The sequence below is a fragment of the Neofelis nebulosa genome, chromosome 8 (assembly GCF_028018385.1).
Source record: "Neofelis nebulosa isolate mNeoNeb1 chromosome 8, mNeoNeb1.pri, whole genome shotgun sequence".
In the NCBI taxonomy this organism is placed as follows: domain Eukaryota; kingdom Metazoa; phylum Chordata; class Mammalia; order Carnivora; family Felidae; genus Neofelis; species Neofelis nebulosa.
In genome coordinates, this window is record NC_080789.1 from 72,456,299 (window position 1) to 72,484,168 (window position 27,870).

At 43.3% G+C, this 27,870-nt stretch overlaps 1 protein-coding gene across 5 annotated transcripts in view; it reads left to right on the forward strand.

Moving 5' to 3' along the window:
* Nucleotides 1–27,870, forward strand: part of PRICKLE1 (prickle planar cell polarity protein 1) — a 119,050-nt gene that overhangs the window by 65,288 nt on the left and 25,892 nt on the right. The window contains exon 1 of one of the 5 annotated variants that reach the window (XM_058743073.1): nucleotides 26,816–26,910. The exons of 2 other annotated variants lie outside the window; for them this stretch is intronic. The gene's annotated coding sequence lies outside the window, so the exon portion shown is untranslated. Of the gene's footprint in view, nucleotides 1–26,815; nucleotides 26,911–27,056; nucleotides 27,431–27,720; nucleotides 27,845–27,870 lie in introns of those variants that run through there. 2 more of the 5 variants (XR_009265769.1, XM_058743075.1) reach the window with 2 other exon arrangements.

Below are 27,870 nucleotides of genomic sequence, written 5' to 3' on the forward strand. Positions count from 1 at the left end.
CATGCATCATCTCCTTTAATCTCCATCACAACTCAGTGATGGAAGTTTTACATTCCCAGTGCATAGTAGAGGAAAATGAGGCTAAGAGAGAATAAAGTGGCTTGCCCCACATCATGAAGTTGGTAAATGGGAGAGTCAGCATTCTAACTCAGGGCTGTCCTAATGGCAAAGTCCACTGTCTGTTAGTATCCTCATGGACATTGTGTGTCAAGATCCTAGATCTTCCTTTTCCACCTTCTAGGTTATGTTGGAAGAGCATGGTGAGAGGCTCAGTTGCCAGTGTGTAACAGGGACTCCTTGGTGCTCCTGTGGAGACTCCATATCACTCTCCTACATCCATAACTGCAGACCCGTCAAAGATCTGGTGACCCATAGATGCAGGGTGACCTTAATTTATCATCCAGACATGGATACTTGAGAGGGTCAAAGAGGGTGCTGTCAATAATTTTACCCGGAAAAGAGGCACAAACTAAGATTTTCCAGAGCAAAAGGGGACAGACATATGGTTACCCAACACTGAGCAGTGGTGGTGGGGACGGGTGCCAGGTCAGCAGTAGGGGCAGGCAGTGTTGCTGGTTGAAATACACCAGCTGGTGGGGAGAAGGAAGACTGCGAAATTATAGTGTTTAGATCAGTATTTCTCAACTGCTTTTTAAAGCCTATGCCTGCGTTGCTAACCACATAGGTCTCCCTTTAATGTTATTTGAATTGCTAAATAAAGTCAGTGGATTAAAACACTCAAAGCCATGGGTCAGAGTTCAGCTTTGTTTTTAAGGGACCCAACCTCACCTCACCCCTTCCTCCTTCAGAGGTGCTTCCTCACCTACCACATCACTGGTCTGGAATTATGGAGATTAATCCAGCAATGGATTAATCAAAAGAATAGGCCATTTTACTAAGTATAGGAACACTGTTTTGTTACCATCACCACCATTGGTCAGTATTTGCTCTCCACCATCAGAGAAGGGGATGGAGTTGATCAAGTGCAATGAGCCACAAAGGTCAGAAGTAGCTCTTCTATCTGGTAAAAGTCTAAGGCTAGTGCCACGAAGGCAGTAAACACCTGGTAACAACCAGTGGAGGCAACAGTTTCGTTCCCTGGAAAATGCTACAAGAAAATGCGATGAAGAATTTGTCACATTGAAGACATTTTTCAGTGTTAAAGATGATAATTGTCACTCACTGAGGGTCATGTACCACAAGTGAGAAATGATGTAACCCTTCCTTTCAACATCTCAGATCTGACTGTCCTAGATAAAGCGGAGAATTATCAGTTATGAAGCCACAGTGAAGTTGGTGGCAGGCATGGTTCTCTGTATGTGTTATCACCTTATTGCCCCCAGCAACAGCATCACGATGTACGTGCTATTATTGCCCCCAATTTACAGCACAGGAAGTGGAGCCACTGGGAGGTAGCGTAGCTGGTGAATGAATGGCAAAGCTGTTCAATGAACCAAGGCTCCAAGATTAGCTTGTTAACAAGCGCAATTTATAGTTTATCAGAGGCTACGGGGATATTATCGCTAGTTTTTTGAGAAATGGAAGATGTGTTATTCCTGCATCAGTCAGAAAATAACTGCCAAATAAATTTCAAGATCATTTAACTAGATGGTAATATTGAATACAGTTCAATTTTAAATGAAAATAGGATTAAGATTCATCTCATAACTTTTATATTGGTGAATTCAATAGTGTTTTCCTTTTAAAACTGGAAGACAGATGCAAGGACAAATATAGGAAAATTAAGGACCACCGAGCTATTTTTAGCACTTTCAAATTAAGATGGCAGCTGTTGTTAGCGTCAGAACTTAAATAACTTTGCTTCGTTAAAAAATAAATCTACAACATATGGATTTCAGCATGTTGTATACTTATTGTTTGTACTTGTTAGGGAAAGACACTTCAGTTGGAAAAAAAATGAGAAATTCTCTAGAATATAAAAAATCATTCTTGTCTGCAGGCAAGCAATACTAGTATTATCAAGATATCTATCCTCAAAAATGTTTGATGCTTTTAATTTAGCCAATATTTACAGTAACACCAGTTTTTCATGCTAATGAAATGAAAGAAATGTATTAGGCTGGGTTTTAAATTCTCTTATTTTTAGAATTACAAAGTCAAGTGTACAAGAGATATCCTGAGACTTTTTTTTTTTTTTTTTTTTTACATTTTTAATTTATTTTTGGGACAGAGAGAGACATAGCATGAACGGGGGAGGGGCAGAGAGAGAGGGAGACACAGAATCGGAAACAGGCTCCAGGCTCTGAGCCATCAGCCCAGAGCCTGACGCGGGGCTCGAACTCACGGACAGCGAGATCGTGACCTGGCTGAAGTCGGACGCTTAACCGACTGCGCCACCCAGGCGCCCCTATCCTGAGACTTTTTAATTCCTGCTTCAAACTCCGGAAATTCATGTCTATGTGGTGTGCAGAAATAAATCTATCTATTATGTAGAAGAGAAAAATCTTTCAGACAACCAAAGAAAATACCCCATCCTTCTTCTTAAATGCCCTGTTAAGTATCTAAGGACACATTTGCCTTTTATCAACTGAAATGCCTTCCCTCTCCCTTCAAACTCAGACCTCAGGGGTTGCAAGGTGTCATTAAGTTTGGAGGAGGCAGTGAGGCTAGTAATTGAGGATGACCTTGAAGTCTAGCCCATGGAAGAAATGCAATAGGAACCTCTGATTAAAGATGGCAGACCAGGGCACCTGGGTGGTTCAGTTGGTTATGCATCTGACTCTTGATTTTTAGCTCAGGTCAAGATTTTGTGGTTTATGAAATCAAGCCCTGTGTCAGACTCTGCGCTGGCAGTGTGGAACCTGCTTGGGATTCTCTCTGTCTCCCTCTCTCTCTGCTCCTCCCCCACTCACGCTCTCTCGCTCTCTCAAATAAACTTAAAAAAAAAAAGATGGCAGACTGGATACACATATTTAGCTCTGTCTTCTTTCAAAATTTTACTAAAATGCCAGTAAATAAATTATTTTTTAAGAGAAGATAACCCACATAGGTGAAGAGAATGGGAAAGAAGAAAATAACAGATTTGGAGCTGGCAACAGGACAATTAGTAACTGACTTAGAAGACCCAAGGAGGCAGATCCCAATGTAGAAGTGGAAAAAGTTGAAAAGCAACCTGAGTTATACCATAGAACTCCCAAAAGGCTCAAGAAGTTTTATACTTGGGTGAGAGTAGACAGAGGCTGTCTCAGCTGTAAGACAGCAGGCACAGTTGAGGAAGGGGCACCTAACCCAAACCAGAGGAATCAGGTAACATGCCTCAGCTTGCCTGCTACCAGGTTTTACCCTGTAGACAGGAAAGCCTTCTCTGGAGAATCTGGTTAGCTAACCAGGGGGTAAAGATAACACAAAACTGAAGATACTGACTTTGGGGATTCCCCAAAGAAACAGCCAACCTATAATCTCAGTCTAGAATGAAGACAGAATCAAAAATCTCCCTTCCCCTGGCCCCATCCTCACAAGTACAGACAGCTTCCAATCAGCTTTTTTAGTGAAATATGAACAGATAGCTAAGGATCATCAGACATCAGAAGAAATAGCTAATATGAAATGAGCAGAGAGAGAGAGGGAGAAAGAGAGAGAACAGATGCAATAGATACCATCCAGAGAGAAAAACACTTACATATATGTTTATTTAATATCATCTGAGAAAGGAGAATATATTATACTCAGTAAACAAGAACAGGAAGCTACAAATAAGGAATATTCTTGGGCAAACAAAGGAGCTCTTGGAAATGAAAAATAAGAGAAGAAACAGAAGCCATTCATTGGATGTCTTGGAAGCTGCTATGTAGAAAGTTTCCTAGAAAGTAAAATAAAAACACTAAGAAATGTAAAACAGGAGAGAAAAGGTAAGAAAAGTGGAAGTCTGGTTCAGGGATCCAGCATCCAAGTAGGAGGAGAAAATGAAGGGAAGAATATCATCAAAGAAATAATTCCATACATTTTCTTGAACTGAAGGACATGGATTTCTGTATTGAAAGTCCCACCAAATACCCTGTGCAGTGTTTGAAAAGGCATATACCGCAAGGTGATTTGAAGGTAATTTCACAGAATTTGAGGAACATAAAAGGTTTTACAACCTTCCAGAGAGGAAAAAACAAACGGGTTTCATGTATAGGATGAAAAATCAGAGTGACAACACTAAAAGCTGGAAGACAGCAGAGCAGTGCCTTCAGAATTCTCAGGAGAAATCAGTTCTGGCATAGAATTCAGTAGTCCACCATAGCGTTATTTGAAGTTTAAGGGTAGATAAATGAAATAGCAGGCATGCAAGGTTTCGACAAGTTTACCTCCCATGGAGAGAGTGAAGATAGAAGGTAATAGGGGCGCTTGGGTAGCTCAGTCGGTTGAGCATCCAACTCTTAGTTTCTGCTCAGGTCATGCTCTCACAATTTGTGAGATTGAGCCCCCATATCTGGCTCTGTGCTGGCAGTGCAGAACCTGCTTGGGATTCTCTCTCTCCTCTCTCTGCCCCTCTCGCAACTCTCCCTTTCTCTCTCCCTCTCTCGCTCAAAATAAATAAACTTTAAAAATTTTTTGAAAAAAAAAGTTTAACAGATAATGCATTTTCAAAAGAACAAAAAAGAAATCAGAGTAATAATATCTCTGTGCAATCCAGAGTAAATGGAGATAAATAGTAAAAGAGTAAAAAGGATGAACGTGGTTGCTTTGGGGAAGCAAAATAGGAGAGAAACGGGACTGATGTTTTTCAAAACAAGCCTTTTAGAATTGATTTAAAATTTTTTTTAACATTTATTTTTGAGAGACAGAGACAGAGTGCAAGTGGGAGAGGGGAGGGGACGGAGACACAGAATCCGAAGCAGGCTCCAGGCTCTGAGCTGTCAGCACAGAGACTGATGCGGGGCTTGAACTCACAAACCATGAGATCATGACCTGATTTGAAGCCAGATGCTTAACCAACTGAGCCACTCAGGTGCCCCTAGAATTGTTTGATTTTTAAACTATGTGCTTCTATAATTCCAATGAAACTAAATTTTAAAAAGAAATTTAAAAAGCGCAATCAGCCAAGATGGGCAAAAAAACGTTGTTCTCATTTTAGTAATGTGGATCTTTCAATTTGATAAGTCCTTTGACAACATGTAATAGATAAGTTGTTCAGATTTAATTTTAGCTCATCAGCCCTTGAATTTCCCAAGGTGTTTCTGTTGGTCTGCATGCGTTAGTGGAAGTGTTCTTTGTGGCAATAATTAAGCTGTATTTGGATAACAATTTCTTATGGGAACACTGACAAGAGATTCAGAAAAAGAAGAAGAAGAAGAAGAAGAAGAAGAAGAAGAAGAAGAAGAAGGGGAGGAGGAGGAGGAGGAGGAGGAGGAGGAGGAGGAGGAGGAACAGGAACAGGGTCTTTCTTCTCCCTCAGAAGAACCATAGATAAGAGAACTACATGGTGGGGGGATCTAATAGTTTCTTGGAACACTCAAGACGAAAATATGAAATGCAGAAAATAAAAGGTTCTAAATCCCAGAATAGAAGACATAGTTTCAGTTGCTGCAACCTGAAACTAATTGCTTTTATTAGATCATTAATGTTTCGTGATTTGGGGATATATTTGTATACCATACAACTGCTGGACTATTTTATTGCAATGATGATGCCTCAAATGATGATGCCGATTTTGAAAAGCGGCAAATGCATTTTGGAATGGTTACCGTTGGGAGCTGTTGCGCGTACCAAATTGAATAGCTTCCTAACATACATTGGATCCATGTTTTACAATGTAATGATTTTTTTTTTAACGTTTATTTATTTTTTTTTTTTGAGACAGAGCATGAACGGGGGAGGGTCAGAGAGAGAGGGAGACACAGAATCTGAAACAGGCTCCAGGCTCTGAGCAGTCAGCACAGAGCCCGACGCGGGGCTCGAACTCACGGACCGCGAGATCGTGACCTGAGCCGAAGTTGGACGCTTAACCGACTGAGCCACCCAGGCGCCCCTGTAATGATTTTTTAAAAGAGACACATTAAAGCTTTGAGAGAGGCATGAAAAATGAGGAAAGCATTGAAGATATATACAAATCTACAGGGAGTAGGTCGTGCGTTACTTCAGGGCAAAGAGCAGCTCTTCATGTTTACACCCCAGTGCCCGGCACGGCTGCCTAAACACATTCATGTAACAAATACTGAGTACCTACTATGCACCAGGTTTTGGAGCTCCGTCAATGGACAAAACTGATAGAAATCCTTTTGTTTGTGGAGCTTACATACCTAGTGGTGCAGGGGGCGGGGCCGGGGGCAGGGGCCAAACAAAATCATCATGTAAAATAATAATCTGTCAGATGGGAAGAGGTGCTAATGAAGATAAATAACTCAGGAAAAAGAGATAATGAGTGTGGGGCAGAGAGAGGGCAGGGGATGCATTTTAAATAGGATCGGTTCACTCAAGTGTTGAAATTATTTCTTGACATTAAAAAAAAATCCATCCGTGTCTCTCGGAACTTAGTCTGAACTTTTTATTTGGTTTAGAGTAGGACCATCCTGTTGGGCATTTAAGCCCCTCGTTAGGGTTGAAGTGAAGACAGGAACCTAAAAAGAACTAAGGCCAGGGTGCTGGCAAAGCACAACCCCAGTGAGGGCAGAGCGATCCTATGAAGGAGACCCAGGTAGAGTCTAGTTTCATAGAGCTCACAGTCTTTCCGGTCCTTAGCAAAGCCACCAACCTCTTTGCAAAATACAAAGGATTCCCTATAATCATGGGAGGTTGTTTGCTTGTTTTGAAAACACCCTTAGGATCCTAGAGTGTACGAAGCACAGGCACTAACTTTGAAAACTAAAGAAAAGCTTACAACTTAACCTTTGATCCAAAAGAGATCCCTGTTTAGCCTTCTTTTCCCCCTTTAGTGTCCTGCTTCCAGCATCCAGGTGCCTGAGTTTCTTTGAAATAATACTATTTATATATGTCTCTAATACACATCCCCTCTGAAAAGGCTGGGGAATCTCAAAGGCCAGCTTTTAAATCATTTTCACAGATACTGGATTTCCATACCTCTTCCCCAGTGGACCCTGACTTGGGAAAATAGGCATTTGTTTTTGATTTTCAGAGAAGTTAGACAAACAAGGCCGGCAGGTCAGAGCCTCCACCACGAGGCCAGATCCTCAGAGGGAATTCACTGAATTCTTCTTTCTGTTAACCATATACCTGCAGGCTTCTCTTTGCATCTTGCAAGCCAGTATAGTCTTTTATTCTGATTTTTATCCCCGTCTGCAAAATCCGCGTGGACACCTGCAGCTTATTCTGGGTTATCAGCAGACGCATTTCTTTCTCCTCCCTCTCTCTCCCTTTCTAATTATGTGTGAGGATGCAGCCCCTGAAGCTGAGCTGCATTCCCCCTTGCCCCCTCCCAACAACCCCAGCAGCTTCCTTACCCCGGTAGAATAATGAGACTCTGTCTTTTGAGAACACAGCCTCTGAAGTAAATGCTGTTTAAACTGAAGTTTTCCCCTGGCTTTATTGGTAAAGACAGAGAGTCCTGGACTACTCTGCAGGCACGGTGCCCTTGACTATCCTGCCTGGCCTTTGTTGTGCGATGAGCTGTTGGAAGGTGTGTGTAAACATCACAGTGAGGGGCAAACTCAGGGCATCCCCTGTGCAGTGCCTGCTTCTTTTGAAGTGTCTGGTGATTGTACCATTGTCATGCCAGTTGGAGGCATCCTTTGTTTTACAATGGCAAAGTTCTGAAGCGCCAGCTGATAAGACTTGGGACCCTGGTGTGAAACCGACCCTTTGAACTAGGAAGGATCTTTTAAGATAAGCAGGCCTTGGCATTTTTATCACACAACTTTTTATTAGAGCTCTTAGGAGCAGGTTAGTGTCATTGCTAGACATGTAAATAAAGGTTTTTCAAGCTCTTCTGGAATAACACAGACACAGGGTATGGGCCCCTTTCTTCCCAAAATGCAAGCCTTCCAAGTCACCATCTCAATGAAGATTTGGGGGGACAATAGCATCAACTTGGAGGGTTTCATTTGCTTACACATTTAAAAAAGTTAGTTATACCAGGAATAAAATACAGATGAAACCCAATTAAAGAATTTTTCAAGAGAATGTTATGCTTTCCAACTGAGAAATGATTTTGATGATCTTTCAGACCAAAAGGCACGAATTATTTCTTAGGAAAGGTCATGAGTACAATGGGAAGCAGAAGAAAATAGAATAAATGGTAGTCATTTCTTAATTGACTCTAATATCCTGAGTGTCCCACATCTTGGATATTCTCATAAAATTAATTGCATTCATCATTCAGCCATTCAGTCACTCAACAAATCTTTGTCAGTCCCTGCCTGGCGGGTGTCAGGCTAGTTCTTGGAGGCAGGACTGAGCAAAACAGTCCTGTCCACCGTCCTCAGAAGTCTCCCAGCCCTGAAGAGACTGCAGACATCACACAGGTGATTAAAGGCTGAACAGGATATAGTAGGGAAGTGACAGGTGCTTTTTGAGTTCCTTAGAACTTTCTTCTGGTGTGTGGTTTAAAGAAAGAATTTGTTTCCTTTTTCATCAGTTCTGTGAGAATTTCCCCATTTTATGTTCAAGTTTGCTTTCCATCTTTCCCTTCATGTGAGCCTAAATACATCTCTAGACAGTTTCCCAAAATAGAATTTTCCATTTCAGACTAAGGAGTTACAGATGAGTTAAGAGATTTAGGGTACATGCCTGGGAACTTTCATTTGCAGTTCTATATAGTCTAAACCCTAAAGACAAAAGAAGTCAAGAAGGATTGTTGTGGCTGCTCAGCCTTCCAGGCAAATCCCTGTCTGTGGTCTTCTCTGTGAGAGCAGTGCTCACCACCAGCAGGCTGTTGCTTTCACCTAAGTGCAGTTGTTTCTACTTCACCCCTCTGGGGTATGGCAGTGAATTTTAAAACAGCCTTTTGGTTTAAAATGGCCCCGTGTGTATACAGCTGACCTCCATTCTTAGGTTTTCTAGACCGAAGAAATCAGAGAATTACAGGGTGTCACAGTGAAAAGGCCTCAGAGATCATCTATCGTTTTGTGGATGAGAAACTGAGGCCCAGAGGGGTGGGGTACAGGTCTTCCAGGCAGTCGTGGGCAGAAGCAGATGTACAGTGACAAGCCCGGTCCCCCTCCTCATCCCAGGCTCAAGAGTGGAGCACCACAGCCTTCCTATGGCCCTGAAAGTGCACCCACTCGATGCTTTTTCTCTCTTAATGCTCTTGGTACTTCTCTGCCCAACTGTGTTTGAAGCCAGACAATTTTGAGACATTTCCCAAATGTTTAACCTAAAGCAAATTTCTCTCTATTATTTTTCCTTTAAACAAACAACAAACAAATAAACAATAAAGCTATTTATAATAGCTCTCTAATGAACACACAGAGCTCTAAAGAATAAAGCTATTTTATGCAACGGTTCTCTATCAATGAGATCCGTTGGTGGGTTTTACATTTCTAATTTGGTATATATTATATACCTATGTATAAAACTGTTGAGCCCAGACCAATAAAGGTGATCCTGAAAACTGTAGTAGGGATTTACAGATTTATTACCACTTGCCTTTTCCCCCTCCAAACAGTAGCTCATTTGTGGGAATTACATTACACATAATGTTCAGACATACTTCAGTGTTAAGCCAAAAAAAGTTCAAGGTAATGGTACAGGATATTCTAACAGGAAAATATGTTGCGCTAAGATTATTGCCATATAATAAACTTCATAGTGCCCTTAAGCAGTATGAGTATGGAGGGTCCTTTATAGAAATAGTCCAGGGCCAACCTCCCACCCCCTTCCCCTTTTCCTGTTCCCTCCCTCAGAACCACATTCTCCATACTTTTCATTTTTCGCTATAACCAGTACAAAAGAAGGACTATGATCATTTGGTGAATTTTTAAAAATGTAAAAGGTGTTCTTAATCATCATTGACACATACTTTCATTTGTTTAGACAGTTAACTTTTGTAAAACTCCAAAGTGACAAATTGATGGATTAATTCAATGAGATTGACATAATTGCATTTCATATCCTGATAAAAATCACATGGGAACAGGAATTGTAATCTAACCCTGGGATGTATCCTCAGATATGTATTTACCTTGTTCTCTGGCTAATGAGGAAAAATTAATACCGTCAATACTGCGAGGCAACCCGGTGATAACCTCACATGTCATCTGTCACGTGACTGGCCATGAGCATCTTCTCTTTCCACAGATGTGGCTTTTGAAATATCCATCAGCATCATTTCAGTTCTGCCTGCTTGGTGCGTTTGCAACCTTCATTGACTGGTGTGGTGGGGAATGGAGGTTAGTTCCTCCAGAAGAAGTCTTCCTTACGGCAGGCAATATAACAATAGCGGCAGAAAAATTCTCCCATGCGATAAGACAAATCAGAAAAGCAAGAGAAAAATCTGTAGTACTGGTGCAAGAAGGAGGGAAAAATACTGTAGCTGCGGAGAGCCAGAGACACAATTGTGAATAGATTGGATTGTTGGTTGTCACTTTGCGGGAAGCAGCAAGTTGTGGCAGAAGGTAGTACTCCCTAAGTGAATTAGAGTTTGTTTAGTTCAGAAAATTTTAAACACGGTCCCAGCTTATGTCTGTAAGGGTCATGTGATTTACTGTTTTTCTGCTTTGTCTACACTACTCGATCTGCTTAGTATGTTCAGTAAATATCCCCTGACCCCCCACATGACATGTGATCTGCCTGCTATGTGTCTATGTGCTGGGACACTCGTGAACACTCAGAACTCAGGAGACGGCAGCTGCTGAGGAGCCTTCAAGCTTCAGCAGCCCTACCCACCAGGACAGCAGTTAATTTACATCAATGGGAAGCTTGCCTCAAAAGCTTCAGGAGGGGCGCCAGGTGACTCAGTTGAGCATCCGACTCTTGATTTTGGCTCAGGTCATGATCCCAGGGTCATGGGATCAAGCCCTGAATTGGGCTCTGTGCTGAGTGTGGAGCCTCCTTAAGATTCATTCATTCATTCATTCATTCTCTCTCTCTCTCTCTCTCTCCCCACCCCCTCCGTTCTCACACACAAACGCTCTCTCTCTCTCAAAAAAAGGGAAAGAAAAGAAAAAGAAGCTTCAGGGAAGTGAAGTTTACATGTAGGAAATGCGCTGTAATTACAAAAACGATGCATAATTAAAATTAAGCATTGGGGCGCCTGGATGGGTCAGTCGGTTGAACATCCGACTTCAGCTCAGGTCATGCTGTCACCGTCTGTGAGTTCAGGCCCCATGTCGGGCTCTGTGCTGACAGCCCAGAGCCTGGATCCTGCTTCGGATTCTGTGTCTCCCTCTCTCTCTGCCCCTCCCCTGCTCACACTCTGTCTCTCTATCTCTGAAAAATGAATAAACCTTAAAAAAAAAAAAATTAAGCATTGCATGTCCCCAAAATAATGGGTGTAAATATTACATCTGAAATGTCTTTACATTTCTTATTTTGTGGGTTTTTTTTAACCCATTCTACAAAAGTTGTTGAGAAACCATAATGTTTCAAAGGTTCTCTGGATAAAACAAGCAACACAGCCACACCAAAAGAACAGCTTCACTTAATATAATAAAAGAGAAGTTAACTTTCATTTGAGAAAGACATCCTAACTAAAGTGGGTCAAATCCCTAAAACAGCATTTATCCTTTCAGAGCTTTTCATGAACGAGATCTAAGGTTCACTCATCAGCATGACTGCTTCATGAGCAATATCAAAGACCTTGTGGTGTCCAGGTAGAATTTTCCATTGACTAACCACCCAATGAAAACTTCAAGTAGCTCCTCATTCTCACTACACAAATTTACCGTTATCTTAGGAGAGCTAGTTCACCAAAGCAAATGGTGTCCTATAGATCAGTCCTAAACCTGGTTACAAGTTGCAGTTACCTAGGGAGACAGGAAGAAAGGCAGATTTCTGGGTCCTAACTCAGACTTACTGAATCAGCATCTGTAGGGAACAGTCCAGGCATCTGTATATCTTAAGGCTTTCTAGGAGATTGCCAGCCAGCTCAGCATCAGTAGCGGTTTAATCCACAATGGTATAGATAACCTAATTCCAATCCATAATATGTAATGCCAGGTACTCTTGCCCCATTCTACAAATAGAACTTTTAATCCATGGAATAGATACTTGTGGAATATCTGTTCAGGACAAAACAGTTCCACCTTCACTGGGAATTATTGGCCTGCAGCCTACAAAACACACACACCCAGCTCAAATCCATCTGTCCCCATGGATGCATGGTCAAGGGTGGATTCTAGGCAGTCATGTTGGATTCTAAGCCCAAAACCTGGGAAGTGACCATTTTTGAATCTCATACACTAAGGAGCCACAGAGTCCTGTTTTTCAAGGAGAGAAGCCTAAAGCATTAACCAGACAGAGGCAGGGACAGAAAACGGAGGGAGGATATTGTTTAGACTTCTGAGGGATTCCATTTCTGAATCGCAGCCATTTTCTGAGGCTCAGCTACATTCCTGCCCTGTGTTTTCTGAGAGACATTTCTGTATCCCTCCAGGAAACTATCACTCCCCACCCCTTTTCTCCTTAAATTAGCTGGGTTTCTGTTACTTGCAGCCCTAAAGTCTTAACTAATACAATCCTCATTCAGTATTTTTAACATAGTCCAGAGCACGTTAGCATAGCCCCATCCTGTACCTACGGAGCTTGCATGCCCCGAAAAGAGAGAAGTAACCTGTCTGTGGAATCAATTCCAGAGTGACCTTCGTTCTGTTCATGTTTTCTGCCCAATAATGTGCTTATTTTGGAGGCAGGTACTCTTTTGTTCCTCGTCAGAACATTCTCCTTAAAGACACTTGAATTATAACAGAGCGATTTTCCCACTCTGCCCACAAAATTCATTTCCTGGCACCTCTCCCAGGACTCCTGTCCAGGAGACGCGCCTCTGAGCCGATCCTGGCTCTGTTTTCAGAAATCTGCGCTCAAGTGTTCCCATCCCTTGCTTTTTAAGTACCCTCATATTGTATGATGTAGACTTTTCCTAAGACCCCACTTTTCTTTGCATCTCATTTCCCTTTTTAGAAAACCATCAGCAGAATTGATACTTCAGTGGGATTAGTATTTGGAACTTCTAAAATCCACCTATGGTTTTTGTGAGCAAGTGGGGTTTTGTGTCTGATTTTTTTTTTTTTTTGCCATGGACTCAATTTAAACTAGGTGTTTGTCTCAAACCTCTTTTTCCCAAGAATCCCCTTTGTCACATAATTCAATAACCAGAACCCTCTTTTGAATCCATGCAGTTAGATAATAGGAGGACCACAGAGAGGGATCTGTGGAGGCTACAGGAACCACAGACCTGACCTAGCCTTCATCTCCCTGTCAAGTGAGTTAAGGTATGAAGAAGGTGTTGGGGTTAATCAGAGATGCCCACAGCTGAGAATTACCCAGCAGTTGGGAATATTCTGATGCGTTTTGATTATTTCAGGGATTCATTTTCCTATAAGACTCAGAAGAAAAATTCACTTGCATAATTTCTGTTACTTTTTATTTATTTTTGGTGTCTGGTCCTTTCTGCGGAACAGATATTGAAGCCAGTGGCTCCTAATCTTTTGTCTTGTGTGTGTGTGTGTGTGTGTGTGTGTGTTGCATGAAAGCTGTAAATAGGCCATCTCTTGTGAGGCCCGTGTTCCTTTCGCGGCAGTTCCTTAGCTAAGATCTGCATTGTGATCATCCATTTGGGGAAAATTCCAAGGGTTTTAGTGTGTCTTAATTTCTTTACTACCCGGTACTCCAAAGAATCTGTCCCTCTGTGTAAAATGAGTGTGAGGGAAGTCTGGACATGCTCATCCCAGGTGGGAGTAACTCAGCCCAGGACTTTACTAGATCAGTAACAGGTGTGAAGTGTTGTCAAAAGGCTCTTCTCTTTGACAGCTGAATTGAGCCATAAAATTTTTGAATAATTTATGCACGTCTGTGGAAGCCCAGATACAGATTGTTAATCCGGGGTTCAGAATGCCCTAGTGTCGATTTCACAGTGAAATCCTTAAAGTTAATTTTTTAGTGTGTCTCTTATCTTTGGTGTAGGTGAAAATACTCAGATCGCCCCCAAGTCAAAATTAGTTTTGTAAGCTATTATCCATGGTCTCAGCATCTTCTGATTGCTTCAGAGTTTATCACAATCACGTGTTTCAGTTTACATTTTAAAATATTACAAGATGGCCAAGACTGGGGTTAAGAAATCTTTAAAACATCTTTAATTTCGGTTTAACTGCTAAGTTGCATACTCTTCTTGTAAGTTGGATTCTTCCCCTCCAAATTAAAAAAATGAAAAGAAGAAAAGAAAAGGAAAAAAGGGAAAGCAACATGCGGTTTGCTGTACTCATTGCTCCTCCTAGCCTGCCTGTTTTGCATTAGGAGGTTATGGAAACCTAAGACTGAAAGGTCCATAAAGAAAACCTTCCAGCAAAGGAAAGAAATAGAGAAAAGAGGCATCTGAAACTTGGCCCCTTTCCCCCATCTGCCCTAAAAATACATTCCAGAACAAAATGTGAGTCCCTGATAGTTGGAAATAGAAAGAAGAGAAGCAAATAATTTTTTTAAAATCATACTTCTTAAGTACTGTGGTTAAGTAGTCCCTAGTTTTGCCCTTAAGAACTATCTAAAATGTAAAACCATCTGGGAAAAATCATACAGAACTGTATATGTCCATTCATTCCCAGGTCATTCTGTAAGTTAATTGTTGGTTCCTCCCCTGTTCAAGACAAGAACTGCCACCAGGAATCTGCCCAGTGAGGCTCGTAACTGCCATCCCTGTTGGCAGATTCCTAGCAATAACATGGCAGAGGCCTCAGCCCACTTTCTCTTAGTTTCTCCTAGCAATGTTAATAGTAAATATTTTCCTTATAATGCCCAGAAGATGTGCAGTCTAGGTAGCACACGAGTGGTCATCTGGAATTCTTTTTCCCCTTATAATTCTACTATAAATTCGTCTTTAATGTTTATTCATTTTGAAGAGACAGAGAGACAGAGCGCGAGCGGGGGAGGGGCAGAGAGAGGGAGACACAGAATCGGAAGCAGTCTCTAGGCTCTGAGCTGTCAGCACAGAGCCCGATGCAGGGCTCGAACCCACCAACTGCGAGATCATGACCTGAGCCGAAGCTGGACACTTAACCGACTGAGCCACCCAGGTGCCCCATAATTCTACTATAAATCAAATTTGTTATTAGGTAGCATTGGCATCATACTGCCAGCGTTCCTATTACAGGTTTTTAAGAATTGCAAATATTTATGTATGCGATCATCATATTTATTCTCCTTAAGAACTCTCTTAATTAAGCATGAGAAACAGCGTGACATTTTTCTGTAGATTTTAATTTGCCTGATAGTGCAAAAATAATATGGTGCACTTCATGAAAGCTCTTAGGGATCACAGTTGGGGGTTCGAGAAGGTCATCTTAAAGGTTCTTGGAAAGTGATCATTAAGTGTTGCTTGTGCAGGAATTCACCTTCCTCTTTTGAGTGCTGGCTCCATTTGAGAGGTTGTCTAACCATATCATTGGATTCTTTCAAAAAAAACGTTTGACTTGTCAGAGGCTAAAAACATGATATTTCATAAAACTATTTTCTTTTTTTTTAATGTTTACTTACTAATTTTTGAGAGAGAGAGAGAGAGAGAGAGAGAGAGAGAATGTGCATGAGCAGCAGGGAGGTCCAGAAAGAGGGAAAGAGAGGATCCCAAGCAGGCTCCATGCTGTCAGTGCAGAGCCCCTTGGGGGCGGGGTGGGGGTGGAACTCACAACTCTGAGATCATGAGACCGGAGCTGAACCTAAGAGTCGGACACTTAACCCACTGAACCACCCAGGCGCCCTCATCAAACTATTTTCTCATGATACTTCCAGTCTTCACTAAGTTGCTCCCCCTCCCAAACATACTTTTTCCAAAGGAAAAGGGAATCATTTCAGTGATTCCTCGAATCTGGTTAGAGTCTATTGAAAGAGAAGCTAAAAATTCAGAAATGGTTGATAATGGAAATCTGGTTTGGTCCATTACGTAAGCAAAAATGCAGTGCGCCGTCTTAAATTGGAATTAGCGTTTATGTTAAGGAAAAATGTTTGCCCCTCAGTGGGAAGCAGATTGTCTTTACAAGCCTCTGTGATGTCATATGAGTCCTCATAGTCTCCCATTATTTGGGCTCATCTGCAAGAAATTTTTTACTGGGGGACATATTGGCAATTAGAATTGCCCAGAAATGCTGCCAGAGTATTAATTCTGTTGTCTTTGTTTTTCATTTGCTGCAACTGAACCGAAGGACCTTAGTATAAATATGTGTACATATACATAATGTATTATGGTTCTGGGAGTTGAGGTGTAATCAGTTTTGTCTGACACATCTATTAATGGCTGTATTATTTCAGTGCCTTTTGCCTTGAGCATGTGAGATGCGTTCAGAATGGGTTACCCACAGACTTCCAAACGGGACCATTCTCACGGTTTGCTCTTTGTTCAGCGTGATCTGCCTGTAAGTTGAGGAGGTGATGGTTGGGCTGCTGAACCCATCCGAGAATGAAAACCTTATTTGAGTAAGAGCTTAGTACGCCCTGACACTGGTAAGGACTAATGGGCGACAGAGCCACTGTTACATCTATGACCTTCAGATACAGGCCACTTTTGTTTTATTGGAACAATAAAACAGACTTTGCATCTATAGAAATTAAAATGGTGCAGTGAACTGCTTCAAAAAGCTGACGGTCTCATTTGTCTGAGGATCTCTAGGGCTGGGGGCTGGGGAGTCCAACTCCTTTGAGCTGTACGACTCTGGTCCTAGAGGCCAGCGAACTGATGTATTGTCATTGAACCCCGCTAAGTGACTCACAAGTACTGCTTCATTTCAACCCAAAATAACATGATACTTAAAATTTCTAGACTTTTTCTTCCTACTTTCTGATGATGTTGCTGAGGGACAAGTTGGGGAAAGCAAAGCATTTTATTTTGCTATTTATAAAAAGCTCTGCTTTAAAAACAAACAGGCTTTGATGTCAGACTGGGTTTTGAATCTGGGATCTTGCACTAATTTGCTGATGATTAGGATGGTTGAGCAAGCTGCCTTAACTTTTCTCATTTGTAAAATGAGGAATATACGATTTACCTTATGCTTTTACAAGGACTTTAAAAAAGATATTTGTACAGGATTCAACACAGTGCTCAGCAAACAAGACCTCCCAAAGTTATAGCTGCTGTAATGATAATAATAAGGGAGATTCATTTGGCCTTACTGGGTTCTTCCTCAATATGTAACCACAGAAAATGTAGTGACATCACCCTGTATGTCAAAATGACGCAAAATTCTGGCACATACTTGATTCCTCAGTCTATCCTGATTCCACCACTCTCTTGAGGTTACTGATAATCGGTTGAAATGCAGGCCCTATAGCAGGTACTCAGTGAAATGGTGTAAGACAGAGCTCCCATTCCCTCAAGGGGGCTAAGGATGTTCACAGCCTCCAGATCCACTCAGACCTCACTTTTATCCCTGACAAACAGTTTCTTCACCATGATCACCTTCAGAGAAAGATTTTCCTTTGAAAATCCTGGTTTTCTTCTCTTTCTAGACCAGCCACTCCCACCATTAGCCCGGGGATTGTGTTTTGTCTCTGAGGAACCTAACTTCCAATTTCACTGCTCCTCATTCTCCGGGGTTGATGGCATAGATCTTCTATGACTTTACATTTATTTCTGTGTCTTAAAAATTCTTCAGTGTGGCCCACAACAGGCCGTTAATGATTTGGTTGTGTCTTAAAGGGTTGGGTTTGGAGCTGTGTGCGTGGGCGTCGGATCAGACAGTTGCGCACATGGAACCCCAGGTCATGCCAGTGCAGGGGGCAGTACGTCAGCATCTGACTGACAGGAGAAGAGTCCACTCCTGTGGCCTGGTTCCTGCACTTTATCAAAATCACAATGGTTGCTCCTGCAAGCCATCTTCATTATGCTCAGTCCTGTGAAATAACAGTGATGGGGAGATGGTGCTCTCAAGAAGCGTCTGCTCTAGACACAAGACCGACATACTCAAAATTGTGACAACTCAAGAGAGGGTATCGTGTGTCGTGGTCTCCATTGATCTGGCAGTCCATCACGACTGTTTCACTGAACTGTGTGGGGCTGAGCTTGGCAGGAGGAGAATGAAGGCAGTTGGGACAGCTCTTTGAAGGAGCTAGAAACACCAGAAGGTCTATTTCTCAAAAATGTGTCTCTTCCATACACTGATATTAAGCAAAAGAGTGGCTCCAGCCCACCCTTATTGGTGTAGGCGCTGAGTGGAAAGGAACGCTTCTGGGTTATCTCAAAGCTGTGTGCCAATAAGAAGAAAATCACATCACTCCAGTGGATACCATTTTTTTAATGTTTATTTGTGAGAGGGAGAGAGAATGAGAGAGAGAGAGAGAGAGAGACAGAGCACAAGTGGGGGAGGGGCAGAGAGAAAGGGAGACACAGAATCCGACGCAGGCTCCAGGCTCCGAGCTGTCAGCACAGAGCCCGACCACGCGGGGCTCGAACTCACAAACTGGGAGATCATGACCTGAGCCGAAGTCGGACGCTCAACCTTCTGAGCCATCCAGGTGTCCCATACGATTTCTGATTAGGAAAGAAAATAAGCTGTAATTTGGGTGGTGGGACTCACCTGAATAAGGTGGGAGTCTAAGGACATACAGAGGGTCCTGCAGCAGTGGATGCACAGCCTAGAAGCCCTTGCTCAGGGAACATCTCCCGGGCCCACAGCAAATCATGTCCTGAAGTAAGGTAGCCGGCAGATCACAGTGAATGGCTAGACAGAGCCACAGAGAGGGAACAGCCAGGTTAGGCAAAGGGTCATGAAACAGCACGATATGGCTGGAAGCCAGCAGTTACAGAGTCCAGGGTCGGGTAAGACAGGTGGTGGTGATAGAGCGGGAGAAGTCCCCAGGAGCTGACATGGAGGCCTTCACTGCCAAGAAGCTGTGGAGATGTTGGGCAAACTGTGAAGAAGGGACTTTAAAGCAGGATGAAGCTGGTCGCATTTGTGGTGGTCAAGTGAAGGAGAATGACTAGAGAGGAGACGGAGTGAGGAAACGAGTCAGGCTCCTGCGGTAGCCCCGAGTGGCGGTGGCCACAGCCTCGGAGGGAGGGGGGACAGAGCCAACCGGGAAAGCTGAAAAGACACAAAGACCTGGTAAGTAACGCAGTGAGGGTAGGCAGGCAGGAGGGCCTGTGATGATTGGTTGGTGGCTTACTCAGAGTATTGGTGGTACCAGAATGAGACAGGAACAGAGGAAGACATCAGGTGTTGGTTTGGAGGTAGGTGGGGCACATGATTTAGAAGTTTAAGCTTTCTGGAGCGCCTGGGTGCTTCAGTCAGTTGAGCATCCTACTTCTGCTTAGGTCACGATCTCGTGGTTTGTGAGTTTGAGCCCCACATCAGGTTCGCTGCTGTCAGCACAGAGCCCACTTCTGATCCTCTATCTCTGTCTCTCTGCCCCTCCCCTGCCATCTCTCTCTCTCTCTCTCTCTCCCTCTCTCTCTCTCTCAAAAATTAAAAAAAAAAAAGAAAAAGAAATTTGGGCTTTCTTAAATTTTTTTTTTTAACGTTTATTTATTTTTGAGACAGAGAGAGACAGAGCATGAGCATGGGAGGGTCAGAGAGAGAGGGAGACACAGAATCTGAAACAGGCTCCAGGCTCTGAGCTGTCAGCACAGAGCTGGACGTGGGGCTCGAACTCACGGACCGCGAGATCATGACCTGAGCCGAAGTCGGACGCTTAACCGACTGAGCCACCCAGGTGCCCCAGAAATTTGGGCTTTCTAAAGAGATTTCAGGTTAGCCAGGTAGTGTTCCTATCAGATCTCATAAGCCAAAAAGAATAAATGACCTAAGTGATGATAAACTTCACAAGATTGCTTTAAATATTAAAACTGAAATTTTTAACCTCAAATTAGTTGACATACTTTTTTTAAAAAAACAAATACAAATAAAGAAAAACAGAATCGATGGACTGATCGTTGAGATATAAAAAGGAGTACTGTATGTACAAGGTCTGAGTCAGGTTCTGTGGAGAATTGAATGTGAACAAGACAGCAAATATTTATTGAGAATCCTGTGTGTACCGGGCAACATGCCTGATACACCAGGCCTGTGTATCTATCACTAAACAAAACAGACAGGCTCCCTGCCCTTCGCCCCTCTAGAATTCAGTGTAAACTCAGTGTTGAAGAGACTACTGCTGTGAGCATAAAGGACAAAGGAAATATTAAAAGTAACTTCTATCAAAAGGCAGTTACTCATCTGGAACTACGCGATTCAAGACCAATAGAACAATGTGAATTCCAAATCCTGTCCCTGGCACAATCTAATTAAAGCTTGTAAACCAGTCTCCACTACAAAATCACCTCGCTTAAATTCCCACGGTTGCAGAAAGGGACTTGGGATCTCAGATAAGATAAAGAAATGTTATGGAAAACTTTGCTGACCTTTTTCTTTTTGGCAAGAGGCTTCTGGCTGCTTGAAACAATTCTTTGCTGACACCTCTCTAAGAGCACCTTGATTAATTCAGCACACAGTAACAGTGTTAAAAGCTGGCATGCCTTTGTTGGTCCAGATTCTCCCTTGAGGAAAATCAACCATTTTAGTTGGTGGAGAGTTTAAATAGCGTGAGAAAATACATAGGTTTGCAAAATAGCTTTGCATATGTAGTTCATGAAATAAAGCAGCAAATGCTCCATAATTTTAAAATTTAAGACAAAGCAGTATCTATTATTTAGATGTTTTGTATAAAACATGAACTGCGAGATTGTAGACCCCCCCCACTTAACATACCAGTGTCATTTTCAATGCCATTTTGACCTTTGTAGTAGGAGTTGGGTATTTCTTCTACATAGATTATCTTCCAACCTGAAAATCATGTGCCTGTTTCTTTCACAGTGATGGACTCTGAGCTCTTTAACACTAGGGGATGTAAATGCTGTGTTTTAAAGGTGAATATCAACAGGAAGATAAAGTTTGAGCTTAGAAATGTAAATCCTGGGCATCGGGATGGCTTATTGGGTAGAAAGTGTGACTCTTGATCTCTGGGTCATGAGTTTGAGCCCCACGTTGGATGTGGAGATTACTTAAAATAAAAAAATGTAAATCCGTCAGGTCACCTTGAGTTTGTCTCCCATGGGCAGCGAAAAGTATTTGCTATTTCAAGTTAGAGTTCACATCAAGGCTAAACTGTCGGTTCTGTTTCAAGTAAACTGTGGGAATGTGGATTCATTTAGGAATGTCCGCACCCCATCTGCCTCCCTAACCCCCACCATACACAACGGGCCGCCACAGAGTCCAGTTCCTTCACCCTCAGACACATGGTCTGGTTTTCTCTGCCCTTGACTGCTGAGGCAGCTCCTAAGCTCTTCCCATCTAGCTTCCCTGCACTGCTCTTTCTGCCCTCCCTCTAATTAGGGCATAGATACAATCACGTACCTCTTTGCTTGAACTTCTGTGGCTCCCATTGCCCCTAGAGTAGCTTAAAGGGCTGCTTTCCTTTGGGCACAGTCTCCAGCCCCTCCCTCCTACCTCCCAGTCCTCCTATCACATTACCATGGGCTTACCAGGAGCTGCTCCCTCCCTTGGTCCTCAGACTTTGATTGGCTCAACCTGGCCGAGGGGCCCTGTTCCCTACCCCAACTCCACTCCAGTAATTACCCTGATCAACTCCTTCTAATCCCTAAAGTCCTGGATCAAAGCTTCCCCCACCTCCACACTTCCTTGATCTTCCAGAATGGGTTGATCAGCATTTCCTCTTATTCCTTTATTAGAATTTTAACCACCCCTCTACAGTAGTGTAATCACAGTGTTGCATGTTTCAAAAAATGAAACTCTTTGCCCCGCTCATCTTGTGTATTTTCCTGTGCCTTCTTTTTGAAGTAAATCAAGATACAAAGAGAATATGAAGTTTAGAATAGGAAATCCTTAACTCAAGGGGAGGGAGGATCTCGGTGTGACAGTATGGCCCTTCAAGAGATATCTTTTGAGTCAACCGAAGAATAGATCAGTGACTCAGCGGATGGATGCAGGAGGCCTCAGTTGGGGCAGCTCCTGAGCCAATACTTGTGAGTCCTTGGGAAGGTAGGACTGTTGCAGCCCCTTCCCAAAGTATTGTCAATAAATGCAGCAGGGATCTCACTATTAAAGTTTGTGACTGACAGGAAGATACGGGAGGGGAATTATGTGTTCATGTCTTTTCCCATATCAACTAATAATTAAATCAGGAGCACCACTTTCGGCTTCAGAGATTTTCTTCCTTATGGTAATACTGTAGTATCTTCTCTTTATTGTTTCTTAACCTGTAAAAGTTTTATTTGATCCTCATAAAAAGAAAAACGTTATAAATAGTATGAAAATACATTTATTTTACAAATGTAAATTAAAAACTGATACAGTTTCCTATAATTTGCCTTCCCTTAGAAACCATATTAATGGTTTGGTATTTATGGTTTTGGTATTTATAGTCCTCTAAATAGTTTTGCATATACTAGCCTATAACAATGCGATCATACTACATAATGTGTCTTTATGTCTTTGATATCTTTATGTTATAGATCTGTCAGTATTTATCGGAAAATTAATTCTTCGTTCCTTAACATGTTGGTAGTGAAGTCTGAGGAATGTTTGTATTAAACCACAGATCTACAGGAGTCGAGAAAGTTGAAGAACTTAAAGCCAAGGTGCTTGAATACTAGTTTAATTATCTGTCCGTGAAAACTAACACACATTTCCTGGGTGTGGGGAAGGGGCATTTCAGAAAAGGTGGGAGAGGGGGTGGGCAAAGATAACTGCCCCGTTTTTACTGCAAGTTGTAAGCCAGAGCACGAGTGAAATGAAAGGATGTGATGATGCCCTGTTCTCCCTCCCAGCCTGGGCTGTGGACTCCAGACATCACAGCTGGAAACACCTATCTGGCGTTAGTGTCCTAACTAGCTATTATTGAGTTTTTAAGAGACTCAGAAAATACTAGAACTGGTGGAGGCTCCAGGAGCATCTAGTTTGAGGTGAGGGAGCCTGAGGGCTGACCTGGAAGCCCTTGCTGGGGGGAGCGGGGGGGGGGGGGCGGGAAAGGGGTAGGTATTTGTGGGAGGGGTTTGGGGAGAAACCAACCCTGAGCTTCAACGGAACACATTCCCTTGCCTCTGTATACTGAGGTTCCCATTTTAGTTGAAAAATGGATTGTGTTCCCTCTTCCAAAGTTCTAACCATTGACCTAGCCCCAAACACTAGCATTTTTAGAAATGAAAAAAACCCCGAATACCTTAGAGAAGTGATTTATCCCAGTGTGACAGAGCGAGTAAAATTGACAGAGAAGAGACATTTCAGTCCCCTGAGAGCCCAGCACATCAGGGTACTTGGATGGAGGAGTCACATCGCTCTCAAAGGAGGTACGAGTTGGGGGAGGGGACGGACAGGAAGCTGGGAGGGTTGGAGTAGTAAATCTAAAGAGGGATTGGGTGTAGAAAATGTTAAAGAACCAGTGCTCTCTAATCACATTGCTTTAAATATAATCAAAGGGCGAAGAGAGTAATTGGAGGCCTAGAGGAACTGTAACCTATTATAAAACACCGTAATGCCTGTTAACTCTAGGAAGAGCTGATATCTGCCTTGGGGCCCTTCCCAGGGGGAAGAAGGCTCTAGAGACTCAGCTAATGGTGACTAGAATTCGCAAATATATAGTAAACCACTAAGTATACCTGTCCAATCTAAGGTACAACAGAAATGTTTAAAATTAACAAGAAAAAAAAATTTTACATAAACATTCAGTGGTGACAAGGATGATGAATTATTATGATTATTTTTTGAAAAATGATCTCATTTTTTAAAAAATCTGGACAAGATGTAGGATCCCATAGATTGTCATCAACTCTGTTGTCTGATTTTCCAATTAAAAAAATTATTTTAAAAGTCATTTTAATTAGAAATTACATCCTACATACAGGTGTTACTTGAGATACTTTTAGTTACCTATCTCTTCATAGTCAGAACAGCCGAACTGCTGTCCTAGACCATGCTGTCAGTAAGACTAAAGCTGTCACGCTACTTAACATTACATATGCCAGCTGCCCCTCAGATTTACTGAGATGTCACTTGATGACTATTAGAGCCCTTGGTCTCTCTTCTCTAGTAAGAAACTGAATCATTTAAATAGGCTCTTCCTAGATTTCTGACCTTTAGTTACAAATTCTTCCAAATGTCTGGGACCAAGAGCACCTCTTACCGTTCAAACTAAAACCCAGGTCTGTTTTACAAATGAAAAAACAGAGGCAAGGAACAGAAAAGACCTTAAGGTCACTATATACAAATCCCAGGAGAACCAAGAAATAGCACCAAGGTTTGCTTTATATTTTGTCCTTTATCTCTTTCCTCCAGACCCGGTAGAGTTGGCAGGCATTTGACACACAGAGTGCTGCCTCTTTATTTCTTTGCCTTTGGCATTTTTCTGTTTTTTCCTATCATAGTCTCTTCCATTAGGACACTGTAGTTCAGTGTGGTTTTAGGTTAGAGACGGAGTTACTTGTCCAGGTATGGTATATCTGTAAGGCCTGAGAAGAATGTCCAAAACTCATTTGTTCATTTAACTCATGTTTATTGAGCTTGTCTGCTATGTGCCAGGAGTGATTCTAGGTGCTGAGAATACAGTAGCGAATCCTGGAAGTTCCCGCCTTCTAGGGGAAGAGAAAGAAAGCGAACATGAACAACTAGGCATATAATAATGTCAATCAGAGCTAAGAGCTATGATGTGAATAGTGCAAACCAGAGGAAGGGATGACTTGGGGGATTAGGAACATTGGAGAAGGCCTCTTTCAGGAGGTCACAGTACAGCAGAGACCAGGATGGGATGAGGGAACCAAGTCCTGTGAATTTCTGGGCTTCCTTTCTCAGCCTCCCCTCAAGTGTGATCTGCAAGCAATGAATATTCCACCTGGCTGAAACAAAAGGGTGCTGGTTGGGGGCCTTGCTTCCCATCCTGCATAAGTTCACCCTTGCCGATAACAATGCCTTTCAGACCAGACCAAAGTCTGTTGCATTCAGTTGGAACATTAGTAAAAGCTTTTAACTCTCTCCAAAGTGCTTCAGCACTAAAAACACTGACAATAGGCAATAAAGCTGACAGTACCTGCTGAAATTGTAGCAAAAGGTATTTACAAATAACGGCCTTAGAGGAAGCACACTTAACAATGGCTGACATTTAATACTGATAAGTGTTGCTATCGGTTTGTGGCCTTGGCTGATGTGTAGCTGCCCTTTGAAAGCTGTTTCCGGGGCGTCTGGGTGGCTCAGTCGGTTGTGCGACCGATCATGATCTTGCGGTCTGTGGGTTCGAGTGCCGCGTTGGGCTCTGTGCTGACGACTCGGACCCTGGAGCCTGCTTCCAATTCCGTCTCCCTCTCTCTGCCCTTCCCCCGCTCACACCTTTCTCTCTCTCTCTCTCCCCCCCTCTCTCTCAAAAGTGAATGAACATTAAACAAATTAAAAGCTGTTTCAAAAAGCATTGGTCTGCTGATACTTCCTTTATCATAATGATATGATAGTTTAGGATTTCATTTAAGTCTATGACTGACTGCACTTTTGTCCTATAGATGCTGTCAGTTGATGATGTCCCTGAGGAAGCCCAAACAGAATGAAATAGGAAAAAGGAAATCTGCCCTAGGTCTTCACGGCTAATTTCACAGGTCCAGGGAGGAAAGTGGTAACTTTGGAAGTCCTCCATCCACCCTCCGCAAACCCCCACACAACCTGAGGGCCAGAGGAGCTCTATATCACACCTGTTGAGAAACAGCCTTCAAAACTAGACCCTGAATTGGCCAAAAAAGTCTATTTGAATCACAAATCCTGTTGTTTGAAGCGGTATTTCCAAATTACTCTACCAACAGAGCCACAAATTTTTTGTCTCTGCCACTTTAAAGCAATAACTTAAAAAGGGAGCTTCTCGGCAGCTGCCATGCTTTAAGGCAGAGATAACAGAAACTGGCTACGGAGTTGTTGGCTGCTCTATTTATGGCAACTTGTTTGTGTATTTTTAAATCACAGTTACAATGGACTATTGTTCAGTTGAATAATACTGTAGAAACATATATGTTACAAATCACTCTCCCGAGGAATCCTGGTGGTTCAAGGATTCTTTTTTTTTTAATCTTAATAAAAAGGTAGGATACCTAAGGAACCAGTGACCATTTTAAGTTGCTTTTATTTAACAGCACTTTATAAACTGACACAACTCTTAAGTATTTAAATAATGCATCTTTCTCTCTCCCTCCCTTGGGATTTTATCACCTTGTGATAAGACTATTGTAGATATTAAAACTTGTAGTTCAGAAGACATCCATACCTCAGGTGCTGATTATACTAATCTATCATTTCTTTTTTGGCTTGCTTTGAGGCACTGTTTTTGCTTCTTTTGGTCCTTTCTGTAGACAATTAATGCCAAACTTCACTTTCTTTCAGTGTATCTAGAAATAGCTCAGAAACAAGATTGGTCTTTTAAGTGTGAGGCACCTTCTTGTGTTTGAATAATGATACTCACTTAACCTGTTTGTAAAAACTCTTATGTACTTGATTAAGTATATCCCAAGACCTGGCACCATTTCTTTTGCTGTTATTTACCGATAAAAATAAATCTCCTGCGCTAAGCAGTAGGAATCACTGCGAAATGCAGGAAAAGTCCGAAGAAGAGAATTCTCATGTTCATGAGTCCTTCCAAGTGAGAACTTGGTTAAACGTGCCATTTGCTGACATCATGTTTATGGGGCTGAGTGGAGATGATTTCTTTAAGAGGTGGCCTTGCATAATTCTCCTAGCGTTTTGTGGCCCGCGCGTGCACCTGCGGGAGGGGGAAGTTTACATAAGCGTCCTGGGGTATTTGCATCTCAGCTGCTCCTCTCACTAGGGCTCCTGGGAATGGAGCGGGCGGACGGAGGTAAGGGGCTCCAGCCGCGAGGCTGGCCAAGTGGGTGGGTAACTTTTCGAGGAATAATGTGCGCGCAGGACCTCGTGGAGACCTGCCAGGGGCACGGTCAACAGTGACAGTTCCTGGAAAGCTGGCGGCCGCGAGACCAAGCTGGGCAGGCGCCTCCAGCGGACGGGAGCCGGGAGCCCAGCAGGGCTGCGATTGCGAGCCGGGAGGCCGGCCTGCGGCGCTCCTTAGGAGGGTGGGACCAGCAGGAAGCGAAATGGTTACTTTTTTAAATGCGGGCTCTGGTTACTTTTGAAGCTCGCCGGCCGCGAGCGCAGAGCGGACACCGGGATTTTTCTCTCTCGGGTGGAGGATTCTGGAGGAACGCAGAGCTGGGGGGTGGGGGATGCGGTGGCCTGGACGAGGCGACTCAGACACGGGGGAGCAGAGTCGGCGACGCTGGCGGGGACAGAGGGTCTCCGGGGAGCTAAGGGACCTTTTTGCCGCCCTCCCCCCACCGCGGCTGGTTAGGGAGCTGCAGCCGGTGAGGATCGCCGCCTTGCACCGAAAGGGGGCTCGCTGGGGACAGCCCCAGGGGCCGGGGGTGCGTCAAGGAGGAGCGGGGGCGGCAGCGACCCCCTACCCAGCTGGTCAGGGCCGGTGCTGAGCCGCGACAGGGGGCGCGGCCCGCCGCGGTTTAACCGGGGCCCTGCGCTCGCCGCCCCCGCCCCTCCGTCCCCGCCCTGCTAAGGTCTCCTCCGGAAACGGGTGGACGAGGGTGACCTCCTGGAGGGCACTCAGCCCCGTTTTCCTTCGGGAACCTCCCTGCGCCGGGCCGCCAGCTTCGGCAGGACGCGGAGCGGTGGGCGCCTAGGGCGCGCCGAGAGGCTCCGCGGATTCGCGGGCCGCGGCGGGTGCCGGGAGGGGCCGCAGGCCGCGTTCCACCCCGCGTTTGCAGGTGGGGAGCCGCGGTCTGGCCCCGGG